This window comes from Crocodylus siamensis, chromosome 3 (genome assembly GCF_052110815.1).
Source record: "Crocodylus siamensis isolate JL-2025a chromosome 3, ASM5211081v1, whole genome shotgun sequence".
Taxonomy (NCBI): Eukaryota; Metazoa; Chordata; order Crocodylia; family Crocodylidae; genus Crocodylus; species Crocodylus siamensis.
The window spans coordinates 257,633,838-257,646,240 of NC_143397.1; the positions used below are offsets into that span (position 1 = coordinate 257,633,838).

Consider the following 12,403-nt stretch of genomic DNA (forward strand, 5'->3'; position numbering starts at 1 on the left):
TTGGGGAAAATTAACAACCCTCCTGAAAATAAACACAGGCCTGGCATTTGCAGTGGGATAAAAAGAAACCTACCCCCACCCCCCCCGGCTTAATTGAATTGTTAAATAACAGTATTAAAAGGATTGTCAGTAGCTCAGAAAAGCAAATATGACCCAAAAAAGTAACAGATGCAGGAATGGAACAGCCCGGACAACAGAGAGAATGAAAATATCCTCCATGCAAGCAGCGTAACAACATAACTCCAGCCTTTCAAGTACTGAATTGACAGAGCCCTAGAGAAGGAGCGCGGCTGAGCACAATAGTAACTCTCACAACAATGTGCATTTATTCCTAATAGCGGGTTTCTAAAAATTCCCCTAGAGCTTTAGCCCACGTTAAAAAGTGCATTAGTATGCAAGAGGGGATGTCACACCAGAGCCTACTGTGAATGTGCCTTACGGGGGGAGTTGGGTAAGGGCATAGGATATGTTTAGTGTGCAATCTGGGGGAATAGCTGGCCTGGAAGAAAGAAGAGTCTTACCTTTTCCTCCTGTGATCTGGGAAGGCTCCCCAGACTGATCCCCTCCCAGGAAGTACCTTTGCCACAAGCAAAGGCATGGAGCTGGTTCCTACGGCCCTGGGGCTTTGACAGCCTTTCTTGTGCATGCCCACCCCGGCAATGTGGACCCCGAGGGGCTTCATGCTAGAAATCTATCTGGTTGGGTGCTTAAAAGGCTTGGCAACAAGCTGTTTAATGATAGAAGTTATAATTTAGAGATGCTCCCTAACAGGAGTTTGAGGAAGTTGGGAATTGGAAGATGATCCCTCAGGTAGAAAGCTGCTAGCCAGCTAGTTAATAAGAGAGGCCAAAGGACTGCAGAGGCCTATCTACTGCTCCACAAATAAAACTTGTTTCTAAGTTCTTCTCACTCGTGTATTTCTGTGTTTATTGAACCCGATGATCACTACAGGCTGCGTACGTACGAGTTTGTAAATGCCAGTCGTGCCTCAGCGATGGACCTAATGTCTCCTGAGGCACTCAGCTTTCTTTGTAGAATGGGCTAGCCACAAGGGCAAAGACCACCAGCCATTTTAGTTATCTTTTCAGCTAAAGAGGTAGAAGTTTATGATCTGGTCCTGGAAGTGACTTTGAAACCTTCTTAATCACCCATGAGGCTATTTCCAAACCATTCAGAAAGGGGCAACCAGACCTGTGACAAGTCCAGTTCTATGCAAGTAAGAAGAAGTCCAGTTCCAGCCAAGAAGGATCTCCTCCCTGATCTCATGGGTCCTTGATAGTTTGAGGTCAGGGTTAGTTTGAGGTCCAAACTGTTTATATGATTGTTACCTCACCCCCTCACACAAATGGCTCAGGACACCTTACAATAAAGGTCATAAAAATAGATAAACCCTTGTATAGGATGGTTTTAATAGGGACAGGAAGGATGTTGGGCTAGATGACTTCTGAAGGTCTCCTACTTCTCTATGATTTTATGATTTAATGCTTCTACAATGTGATAATAATAATGTAATCCCCCCCCACACACACCCACACATACACACACAATGCCTAAGCTTAACTTCATCTGTGAAAAGCCTGTCCAAATAGAAAGCCTGCCTATACACTATTTTGGAAAGATGGCCACAGCTCTGGCAGGCCTCAAGAGGGAAGAAATTTCAGAAATGAGGAGCAATTGCCAAGAATGACCTCTCAGTGGTTTCTGCCCAGGATCCTGTTGGACAAATGGAAACTGCTCTTGGTTTAGAGACAGTGATGCAGCAGAGAGGGAAGGTGGCCCCTTAGGTACATAGGACCCATGCCTTTTGGGGTTTTGTAGGTCAAAACCAGCACCTTGAATTGCATCCAGAAGACTACAAGTAGCCAATGCAAAGTTGGGAGTAGTGGAGCAATGCGCTCCCAGTGACCCACCCTAGCCTCAAAGCTACAAAAGCACGGATGATGATGGCCAGATCTGAGGTGTTGTGACTTCCCAAGATGCTTCTCCAGCCCCACTGCTTTAGGTTCACCAGTGAGTAAAATAAACAAATTCAAAGCTCTCCAGAAAACGTATCTTTATACGTATATTCTTTTTTGAAACTTCGAGTCACAAGTTAACACATGAACACACACAGCTCGAACTTATTCCTTACACTTGCATATCATTGCATGGCCATTTCAGTTTCTTGACTGTCTGTCAACTTCTGAGTCACTGAAGAAGCTACACCTTGATTGAGATGGACACTTTGACTCCACCCACTCCTTCTAGGATATTCACCACATCTTTGTCACATTCCCAAGATGGCTCTGAAAATCATAGTAAAAAATGAGGGTTGAAGGGACCCTCTATCCTGTCCCCCAGCTCAAAGCAGGACCAGACCCAACTACCTCATCCCAGACAAGGCTTTGTCTACCTGGGTCTTCAAAACCTCCAGGGATGGAGGGTCCACCACCTCCCTAGGGAGCCTGTTCCAGTGCTTCACCATGCTCCTAGTAAGAAAGTTTTTTCCTTATATTCAACTTCAACTTTCCTTGCTGCAACTTGAGCCCATTGCTCCTTGTCCTGTCATCTGCCCCCACTGAGACCAGTCCAGCTTCATCCTCTTTACAACCCCCTCCCCTTAGGGAGTTGAAAGCTACTATTCAATCCCCCCTCGGTCTTCTCTTCTGCGTAATAAATCAGCTTACTTCCCTTATCCTCCCCTCACAAGCCATGGCCCCATCCCCCAATCCATTTTTATTGTCCTCTGTTGGACAGCTTTTCCATATTCTTTCTATAGTGGTGATTCAAAAGTAAATCAAGCAATCCTATGGGGCTTTCCTATCATCCTAACAGCCAACACAGAGCAGCTGAAGTAATTGGCATTTGCTTCCAACACAAGGGCCAGGATCTGGAGACTGTCTCTAGCTGGAAATGTTGACCCTTCCAAAGCGTGCCCATCATCCATAACCACATTTACCATCCTGAAGCTCATGTAGCAGCACCATCTACATCTTGCCCCCACCCCAAGGTAGGTTAGTATCAATGCCCCCATGGGACAGATGGGGAGTTTCTTCTTCACTCCCTTCTTCAAAAGGCACACAGATGGAGTCAGCCCTGAGTCTGGTTCATGTGTGGATATGAAGATCTGCCATTTCCTTGCCCTCAGGTGGAATAGGAAGAAGGCCTGGTTCCATGACCTGGATTTCACCAGTGTCTCTCTGGCCCTCCAATGCTGTGCTTCCCAAGGTGTCAACATTATTAAAGTCACATTCATATTCCCTTGAATACGGGCAATGCTTGGATGCCCCTTTCTATGGATGCACAGAAATGAGAAAATGCTGTCAGCTGCTTTCCCCTGCCCCAACTGTTGTGAGCTCCAGAGAGAACAAGGAGTGAGCTTTCTGCCTCCTGCAGTGCCCACGATAGCCAGTCCTTCCCTAGGAGGTGGATGAGGAAGCCAACTGGAGCTCAAAATAGCCCCAAGGCCAAATCCAGTGGAATTGCAAAATGGCCTCTACTAGGATCCAAAGTCCCCTCCCTGGTGATAGAGCTGTGATTGCTGGCAATGCTGCAAGCCTTATCCACTGCCCAGACTGCTGTGAGTAATTAGCCGACCAGTCAGCCCTGACAGTTCCCATTACTGGGACTGCTGAAAGCAGGGTGAAGATCGATGCATTCTGAAACTCCAGAAGCAAAGAGCTTCCCTGCCACCAAGGGAGAGAAAAGTGAACCAGTGTTAACCTAATTAACTGGCTGCAGGTCTGGGATGTCACTGAGATATATATTTATTTATTTAGTTATTTCCCCCCCCACACCCCTCCCTAAAGGCTGTTTGGTATCAGGGATGCTTGATGAATATCCTGCAGTAGCTTCTGGCCCTGAGGAATTGTCATAAGGTAAATACGGTGCCGTAACCAAGCAGTAATGATAATAGAGCCTTCAGTTTCTCTAAGGGTTCCTCATCCATTGGTCCCAGATGCTTTGCAAAGGACGGTGGACAGTTGTCTTAGGAACTGATGGAGAAAAATGCCCCCTTCTGGAGAGGTAGCCCATTGACTTCATCTCAAAGGTCCCCCCCTCCAAGAACTGTTGTTGCAAAACAGGCTAATGTGACTCTTGGAGAGAGAAGGAAGAGTAGTAGTAGAGTATTGACTCCTGTCTCTGTAGATTCAGCATTGGAAGGACCAGCCCTAGCACATGAAGCACAGTTATGGCATTAAGATTTTAAAAGGATGTTGGAATAAAGAGAGAAGGTCCTGGACAGAGCTACCACCATGACTTGCACATGGTAGTAAATGCATGTCAGTGAAAGGTATGAGACGAGTAGATCGAGTTCTTCATCAAAAAGGCAAAGAGGTGAATTTGCCTGGGCCTTCCTGGGGACAAAACCCTAGGCACTAAATGGCTGTTTGATATAGCAGAGACCAGGCAAGTTCAAATCACATGTACACTACTAATGTTTACCAGCATATGGGATTAATCTGTGATGAACACTGCCAAAGGAAATGGTGGGATTTCCATCTCTAGGTGTTTTCAAACCCAGACTGAAGGTGCTTCTGAAGATATTATTATCTGAACATGAGTGTTAAATCTCCATACAGAGGTAACAGCATGGAATTGATTTGCTTTTGAGGTCTGAGGAGGCAGGCAAGGTGATGTAGAAGTCTCTTCTGGCCCCAAACTCCACAATAGTCTTCTATTTGAGGTAAGATCACACAAAGCAATATGGGGAATGAGACAGAGATCCACATTGGCTCAGGGTCACACACATTCAACCATAGCAGAGTCAGGAACTGAAGCCAGGATGCTTGAGTCCTACTTTCAGGCCACTTGCAAAGACCATCCTTCCCCCTTCTTCTTCCCCCACTCACTATGTTCTTCACAACTTTTGCATGGGTAATTTTAAGATACCCATGTGATGGGAGTTTCGCTACTAGCTATGGGAAGACAACTCTATGCTCTGCAGATCTCATGATTTAAAAATGTACACTCACTACAAAAATAGAATAATAAAATCATAGAAAATGAGGGTGTGAAGGGACCTCAGGAGGTCACATCTAGTCCAACCCCCTGCTCCAAGCAGGACCAGCCACATCTACATCATCCCAGCCAAGGTTGCGTTGGTCCGGGTCTTAAAAACCTCCAAGGATGGAGATCCCACCACCTCTCTAGGTAACCTATTTCTCACCCTCCTAGTGAGAAGGTTTTTTCCTAATATCTAACTTTAACTTCCCTTGCTGCAACTTGAGCTCATTGCTGCTTGTTCTGTCATCTGTCACCATTGAGAACAGTCCAGCTTCATCCTAAGTGCATGCATGGGCAAAAATATTTTGTTCCCATTGCCCTGCCTATGTTCTTGTGGTGAGGACACATCTGGAGTTGTGTTGAGTTTTGGCCCCCCCACTACAGAAAAGATATGGACAAAGCCTATGGCTGTGTATGGGCCAGTGGCACAATGGATAACGCGTCTGACTATGGATCAGAAGATTGTAGGTTCATAATCCTACCTGGCTCGTAGTACTTTTTAAAGAGAAGGTTCAGGCTGGACATCAGGAGACATTACTTTACAGTCATGGCTGCCAGGCTCTGCAGTGGGCTCCCAAAGGGGGTGATACTCACTTGGGAGCCTGTTGCAGCCCCCTACCTTGGGGGTCTTCAAGAGGTGGCTAAACAGATATTTGGCTGATACGATATGATCCCGGCACCTGATCCTGGCCGGAGCAGGGGGTCGGACCTGATGTTTAGGTCTCTTCCAATCCTAAGTACTATGATACTATGAAATTGAAGACAGTCCAGTGGAGGACAATGAAGATGGTTGTGGGGCTAGGGAACATGACTTCTGAGGAGAGACTGAGGGAACTGGGCTGATTTAGTCTGGAGAAGAGAAGACCGAGGGGGATTTGATAGCAGCCTTCCACTCCTGCAGGGGGGCTGCAAAGAGGGTGGAGCTGGGCTGGTCTCAGTGGAGGCAAATGACAAGGAGCAATGGGCTCAAGTTGAAGCAATGGAAGTTGAGGTCAGATATTAGGAAAACTTGCTCTCTAGAAGGGTAGTAAAGCACTGGAACAGGCTCCCCAAAGAGGTGGTGGAGTCTCCATCCTTGGAGGCTTTGAAGAACCGGGTAGACAAAGCCTTGGCTGGGATGATGCTGCGGGTTGGACTATATGTGACTTCCTAAGGTCCCTTCCAACCTGAGTTTTCTATGATTATATGATTCTTCATCATAACCCTCTTGCTGTCTCCAGGCCAGCAATTCAAGAATGCTGCTTGGCCCCAAGTTAACGCTGCATCAGCTTTGAATTACTCAGTCTGGACTCCTTCTCCCCTTGGCATGAGCTGCCTGCACCCCCAGCAGTGAGAGAAAATGGGAAAAACTCTGGGACAGCTGTTTCTAGAGTGAATGATAAGAATCCAAGAGGCTGGGGAGCGTGAGGAGGTGGTGAGAAAGACCCACCACTGCACTCCTCACTGCCAGAGAAGGCAAAGCAGATGGCACCATGGCATTCCCCTGCCATAATGAAAGGGGTCTCTGCATCCTAGAGCTGTCACCACTAGGCTTGTTGCTCTGCACTTCCCTGACAGGTATCTCATTAGCAATGAGACGTTCCTGCTGGAGAGAATCCAGAGATCATTAGTGCACCTGGCTGCCCACTTTGTAATGAGGCACAGAAACCACAGCTTGGGGCAGCTCTCTGGGGCTGGGGTGAAGCTGTTGATGTTGACAAAGGGTGCAAGGAGCTAAGCACTGCCTGGCTACAGGAAATGGGTTTCTGTCTCAGTATTGTCATGCCAAGGGGATGCAGAGGCAGAATCTATAAAGGGGACAGATAGACCAGGTGCCCTGGGTCACCAGGGGAGCTTGGAGCAGCCAAGAGTCTCTGCTGACATTCAGGGGCATAAGTCAACTGAAGTGAGTGGAGCTCTGCCACATCCAACCACTGATGATCTAACTCTGAGTCTTTCACATTAATGCAAAAGCTATCTAGGAACTTAGCTGGCTCTTCACAACAGAGCAGCTCAGAGGCTCATCATCCTTCTGTAGATGTGTAACAGGTATCTCACTTCAGAGTCATGGATACTTTCCTATAGAGGGGAAGGGTAACTCCCAGACCCGTATGGATGCTTTGGTGGTAGGAGCACTGGCTCCTAGATGGACAGCATCGATTCATGCAGGGGAGGGATAAGAGGAATCTAAATGGAAATAGTTGTATTTTTGCCTGGGGATGACCTGTTGTCTTTTGGTAGGTACTGCGTACCCCGCTGGAGAACAATGCTGCCTCATGTCGATCCTGCCCATGGGCAAGTTCATGTTCCAGGGTGTATCAGGAGCAGACATGTGAGCCAGTCCTATGAGATCCTGAGCAGCCAGGGATCCCACTGAGTTAAAAGGAAATGCACCTTGTGGGACTGAGGTCTCTGCCTGTTGCAAAGCCTACTCTACCTGTAGGTCAGACTTGCTGCATATGGGCCCCAGTCCCCACAGGGGTCCTGCCCAATATGACATTTGAACTTAACTCGGGACCTGCAGGCAACTATATTGCTAGATCACTCTTTCTGTGGCTGATCCAGTAGGAACCTATGAGACACTTCCCTAAGCTGAGCACGGCTTTATTCTTATCTTAGGCATTGACCAGGTGGCCCAGCATGTATCTGCCTTGACTTTGAGAGGAGTTCAGTACAAGACGTAACGGCTAACTCCACCCTGAGGACTCAAACTTTGCCTGACAGTTTGTCCAAGGAGTGGAAGAGAAGAGCAAAACTAGACTTATTTCTGACCTTTATAAGACTATTAAAGCCATAATTAAAATTAACTCCAGAGTCTACTGGGGTTTCCCTGGAGTGTGATGTACCGACATGTCAAACTGATTGATGCTTGGGGCCGCTTCCAGTCTGCATCTTTGGACTTGCACTGAACTTCCCACATCCCTGAAAGGCAAGGGCAGAGAGGAGCACAAGGCATGCTGGGAAAGTCAGATTTGCATGACACAAACCACAGACCTTAAAACAACTTCGTGGTATGACCCAAAGCATGTCCTCACTCTTTGTCTTGTGTCTCTTCTACTTACTAAGGCAAATCTTGATGGGGGGTATGGGTTTGATGGGGGAGTGAGCTAGATGACCTCTGGAGTTTGCTTCCAGCCCATATTTCTCCATGATTCAATGCTTATCTATTATATTATAAATGCTTATTTCAGGTGGTACCACAAAAGGGCTGGCTAAATATTGGTAAAGAGAACACTGTATGAGAAGAGATTCATCAAATTGAATAGGGAAACAGTACACTGAAAGCCAAAACATGAGAAAAATAAACCAATATATAATGAATTTCCCAGGTGCATTGACACATTATAGCAATGAGACCAAGACTTGAACAGGGTAGAGAGAAAAGATCAAGCACTGACAAGGATAACAAGAAAATTCAGGATTCGTATTGTGAAGATGAACAAGGAAGTGCATTTTGACCCAGGTTGGGTAGGAATTTGATGCTAGGATTGTTATATAGGTTCATATTTCCAGATCAATGTGTTAGTCAAAAAGAATTCATCTCGTCTGCTTTTTGTAATGTACAGGTATCTGACGGAGAAGAAACTGACCTTCCCACAATCCCAGGGTGTGTCTACACATTCATTAATGCACCACAGTTACTGCACATTAAATTTAGTACTTGGCTAGCCAACTACTAAATCAATGTACAGTAACTTGTGCTACTATGCAGTAGCGCTGGCACATGGGCTGTTTCAGATGCTAACCATGTAGTAGCCTAATACTACTGCGCAGTAGCGTATTAGCATGGGTTTTGCCTGACATGCTACTGTGCAGTGTTATTAAGATACTGAGCAGTTAGCAGCTCGTGCAGACACAGCCCCCCATAATGGGCACTTCTGCATGTACAAATGCTGCTGGATGGGTTTACTCTGCAGTAATTCACTGCAGAGGAAACCCACCCTGAGTAGGCATCTACAGGTGCAGAGATTTGGGAGCAGATTTGCTCCCAATAGCAGCAACCCGGAAAAGGCTGTTCCCACCCAGCTCTGTCTCCCTGCGGCGGCCAGGGGAAGCTCCAGGCTAGCACCCAGGGGCTTCCAGGAGACAGGGGGCCAAGAGACAGCTGTCTCCTGGCAGAGCCTGGGACATTACTCCTTGCCCCCCGGAGCTGTCTGCTCCCATGGCAGGCTCTGATGGCAAAGCCTGGGGCAAGATAATGTCCCCTTGCCCAGCAACAATTGAGGGCAGAGGCTTGGAAAGAGCTGTTGGGGAGAAGCAGGTCCCAGCCCCCTGTCCTGATCTGCTAGCAGTGCCCCCAGCTGGGAGTAGAGCAAATTACTGTGCAATAAGCATCTGCATGTGTAGACAGTGACGCTTCCTATGCAGTAATTTTCTCTCCTGCACATTAAAGCACCTTGTGGAGGCGTGCCCAATGTGTTGCAACTGAATATTTTTTATTCTGTGTTTGGGCTGGTTGTTCATCAGCACCCATGAGATGCTTAAAGAGGCAGGGCAGGTTTCATCAGGAAGCTTCTCTTGGAAACATTAGAGGCGTCTGTTCATCCTTGCCTCTGATTTCCTACCAAGACTTTAATTAGGGAGTATGAGGAACAGAAGAGTGCTATCTTCCTTTTTGGATCATACCATAGGCTACAATCATGATGAGGGTACTTTCTGTGCTCTCCCCAGCTGTCCCTCCTCTCTAATGATGGGCAAGGGAAGAAGTCATGGGTTCCCTCCCATTCCTCACAGACAAGTACCGATGTTGTGTTGCTATTCTATTATGACTCCAAATGTGCCAGCAGATAAGTGGATACAGGAGAGTTCGGCTGAACTTTAAGAAAGTCTGTGACGACATTATGGTTCCTGTTGCCTAGGAGCTTCAGTCATCGAGGAGCCCTGTTGAGCTAAGCACTTGACAGACACAAAGCAGAGAGAGCCCTTGCTCCCAATAGCTTTCAATTTAAGATGAGTGAGAGAGAGAGAGAAAGAGAAAGAAGAAAGGCAAGGAAACAGTTAGACAATACCAATCAGAATGATAGATGTTCACCTTGGCACAGATGATACCGTACCGCTGTCAAGCTTGACAAAAACCCTCCAAAGGGGCTGTTAAGTAGAGATGCACAATTAAAAAAAAAAAAAATTACTTTTTATGAAAGCCAGTAAAACTCTTCCAAAACAAATGTTGTTAAATGGGTTGCTTTTCCCCCCAGCACGCTGGCTAGCAAAGAAACAACGAGAACTGAAATTGCATTGGATAAGAAAGTGGCTGAGATAAAGATGCCTGAGAGTTGAAATAAATGGCTGATTTCCATCCTGAGCAAAGGCTCACAGCTAATGTTCTGTACAGACACATTTAACGATAGAAAAAAAGAGGCTGAGCAGTGAAGTGGTAAAAGGTACAGATGCCACAAAGTGATTTAGGTTAAGCGTGTCTGAAGGACCTCACCTGGAGAGGGGAATGGCCAGCATGACGGCAGTTGAACTAGGGTTGCCAACACTGAAACTATTCTGGGAGGCGCCCAGGACACCAACATGCCCGTGACACACAACATGAATGTACCTTGGTGGTTGTGCATTACCGTGCATAGACTTTACATCAGGAAGGCAATGCACATTATTGCCACATTTTAAAAACCCATTGGTCTACCGTATAAATCGGATTGAACATTTAATATTTATTTTAATGAATGCCTATCATTTATCTGCCAGGTGACTCTCAGCAGTCTCCTGGAGATTTATAGCTAAATCCTGGAGGCTCCTGGAGGGTTGGCAACCCTAGGTTGAACAGCAGTCCTGACACACACAAAAGAAAGGGAAGCAGAAGAAAGGCAACCGGGCCTTGGAAACCAGAGGTCAAGCAGGTGGAAATTCAAAGCCATCACATACCAATTAGCAGGCAGAAATGAAAAGGTTTCCCAAGGGGGGCAGTGAGAGTGTGATCCCACAGAGTTATTACTGTCTCCTTGTGCTTCCATATGGCACCAAACATGATATCTTAAAGGAAACAAGAAAATCACAAAAAAATAAAACCTTTCCACAAGTCTCAGTGCTGCAGATGGGGACTGGGTTTTATGATCTCTGATCAAAATGCAATTATTCCTTAGCATATGCCACCTACATGCAAAAGGGTGGTAGTCTCCCAGCTGCAAATCTTCCAGCTGGCGAACTAGAATCACAGAAAATGAGGGGATGAAGGGCCCTCAGGAGGTCACATCTAGTCAACCCCTGCTCCAAGCAGGACCAGCCCCAGTTACATCATCCCAGCCAAAGTTTTGTCCAGCCGGGGCTTAATCACCTCCAAGGATGGAGACTCCACCACCTCTCTGGGTGACCCATTCCAGTGTTTTACCACTCTCCTACTGAGACAGTTTTTCCTAATATCCAACCTCAACTTTCCTTGCTGCAACTTGAGCCTGTTGCTCCTGGAGAACTACCCATGATAAGAGATGGACTGGTAAATGGGCATGCTACATTGCATAACCACATGCCAAATGCATCCATCACATGACAGCAATTTATCGCCTTCACATATGTGTGTGTAGGCGTGTACGTGTGAAAAATGATAATGTACCAGGAGAGAAGACGGCAAACCAAGTCGCATGAAGCACATTTCCCTAAGCCATTAATCAAGTGATTACAGCTCAAATTAATGTTCATGTATATTTTGCTTCGCCAGCCAACGCACAAAGCAGATGTTTTACTGTGAAGGGCGTTGGGCTGTTACCGTATGGCAACGGGAGGCTAGGGAGGGAGACAGAGCCTTTCCTTAGGTGTTCTCAAGGGAGAAATTATCACTGAGAAATGCATCCAGCCAGTTTAAACCCAAGCATCAGCAAATTTAAATTGAATATTAAAAACAAACAAACAAAAAAACTTGAGCATGTTATCTATATTGTTTCTGACTCGTCATTCTTTATTGGGCAATTAAGTGTGATGTGACATTTTCTTGACAAAGTGGCTGTGTACATCTGTGCCTTTCTGCAGACAAAACATAAAACAAATTAAGAAAGCATGCCTCCATAAATCTTCAGTTGCAGCTGTATTGGGGGGAGGTGGGGTGGGGAGGAGGACAGTATCAAGCATGGAGCACTTCACGCGTGGTCTGTATGGAGCTGAAGCCGGGGGGTGGGGTATGACTATTTTATTTCATACGTGTAATAATAATTAGTGTGATATCATCCTTCCATATCTCCTTCTGTCCAGGGGTTTCAGCAAAGGGTTATTGCAGAGCCCTTGGCACGGCTTTACGAGCACTCGTGGTGCTCGGGCCAGGTGCCGGATGACTGGAAGATAGCCAACGTGGTCCCCATCTTTAAAAAAGGGAGGAGGGAGGACCCGGGCAACTATAGGCCCGTCGGTCTTACCTCAATCCTTGGGAAACTCTTTGAGAAGATCCCCATGGAGCACATCTGCGATGGGCCGGCCTCAGGGATGATGCTTAAGGGCAACCAGC

At 46.6% G+C, this 12,403-nt stretch overlaps 1 non-coding gene across 1 annotated transcript; it reads left to right on the forward strand.

Annotated features, from left to right (window-relative positions):
- The first annotated feature begins 5,402 nt into the window (after positions 1–5,402).
- TRNAH-AUG (transfer RNA histidin (anticodon AUG)) lies at positions 5,403–5,476 on the forward strand. The gene has a single exon. It is a non-coding gene; the product is annotated as a tRNA-His (tRNA).
- The last annotated feature ends 6,927 nt before the right edge of the window (positions 5,477–12,403 follow it).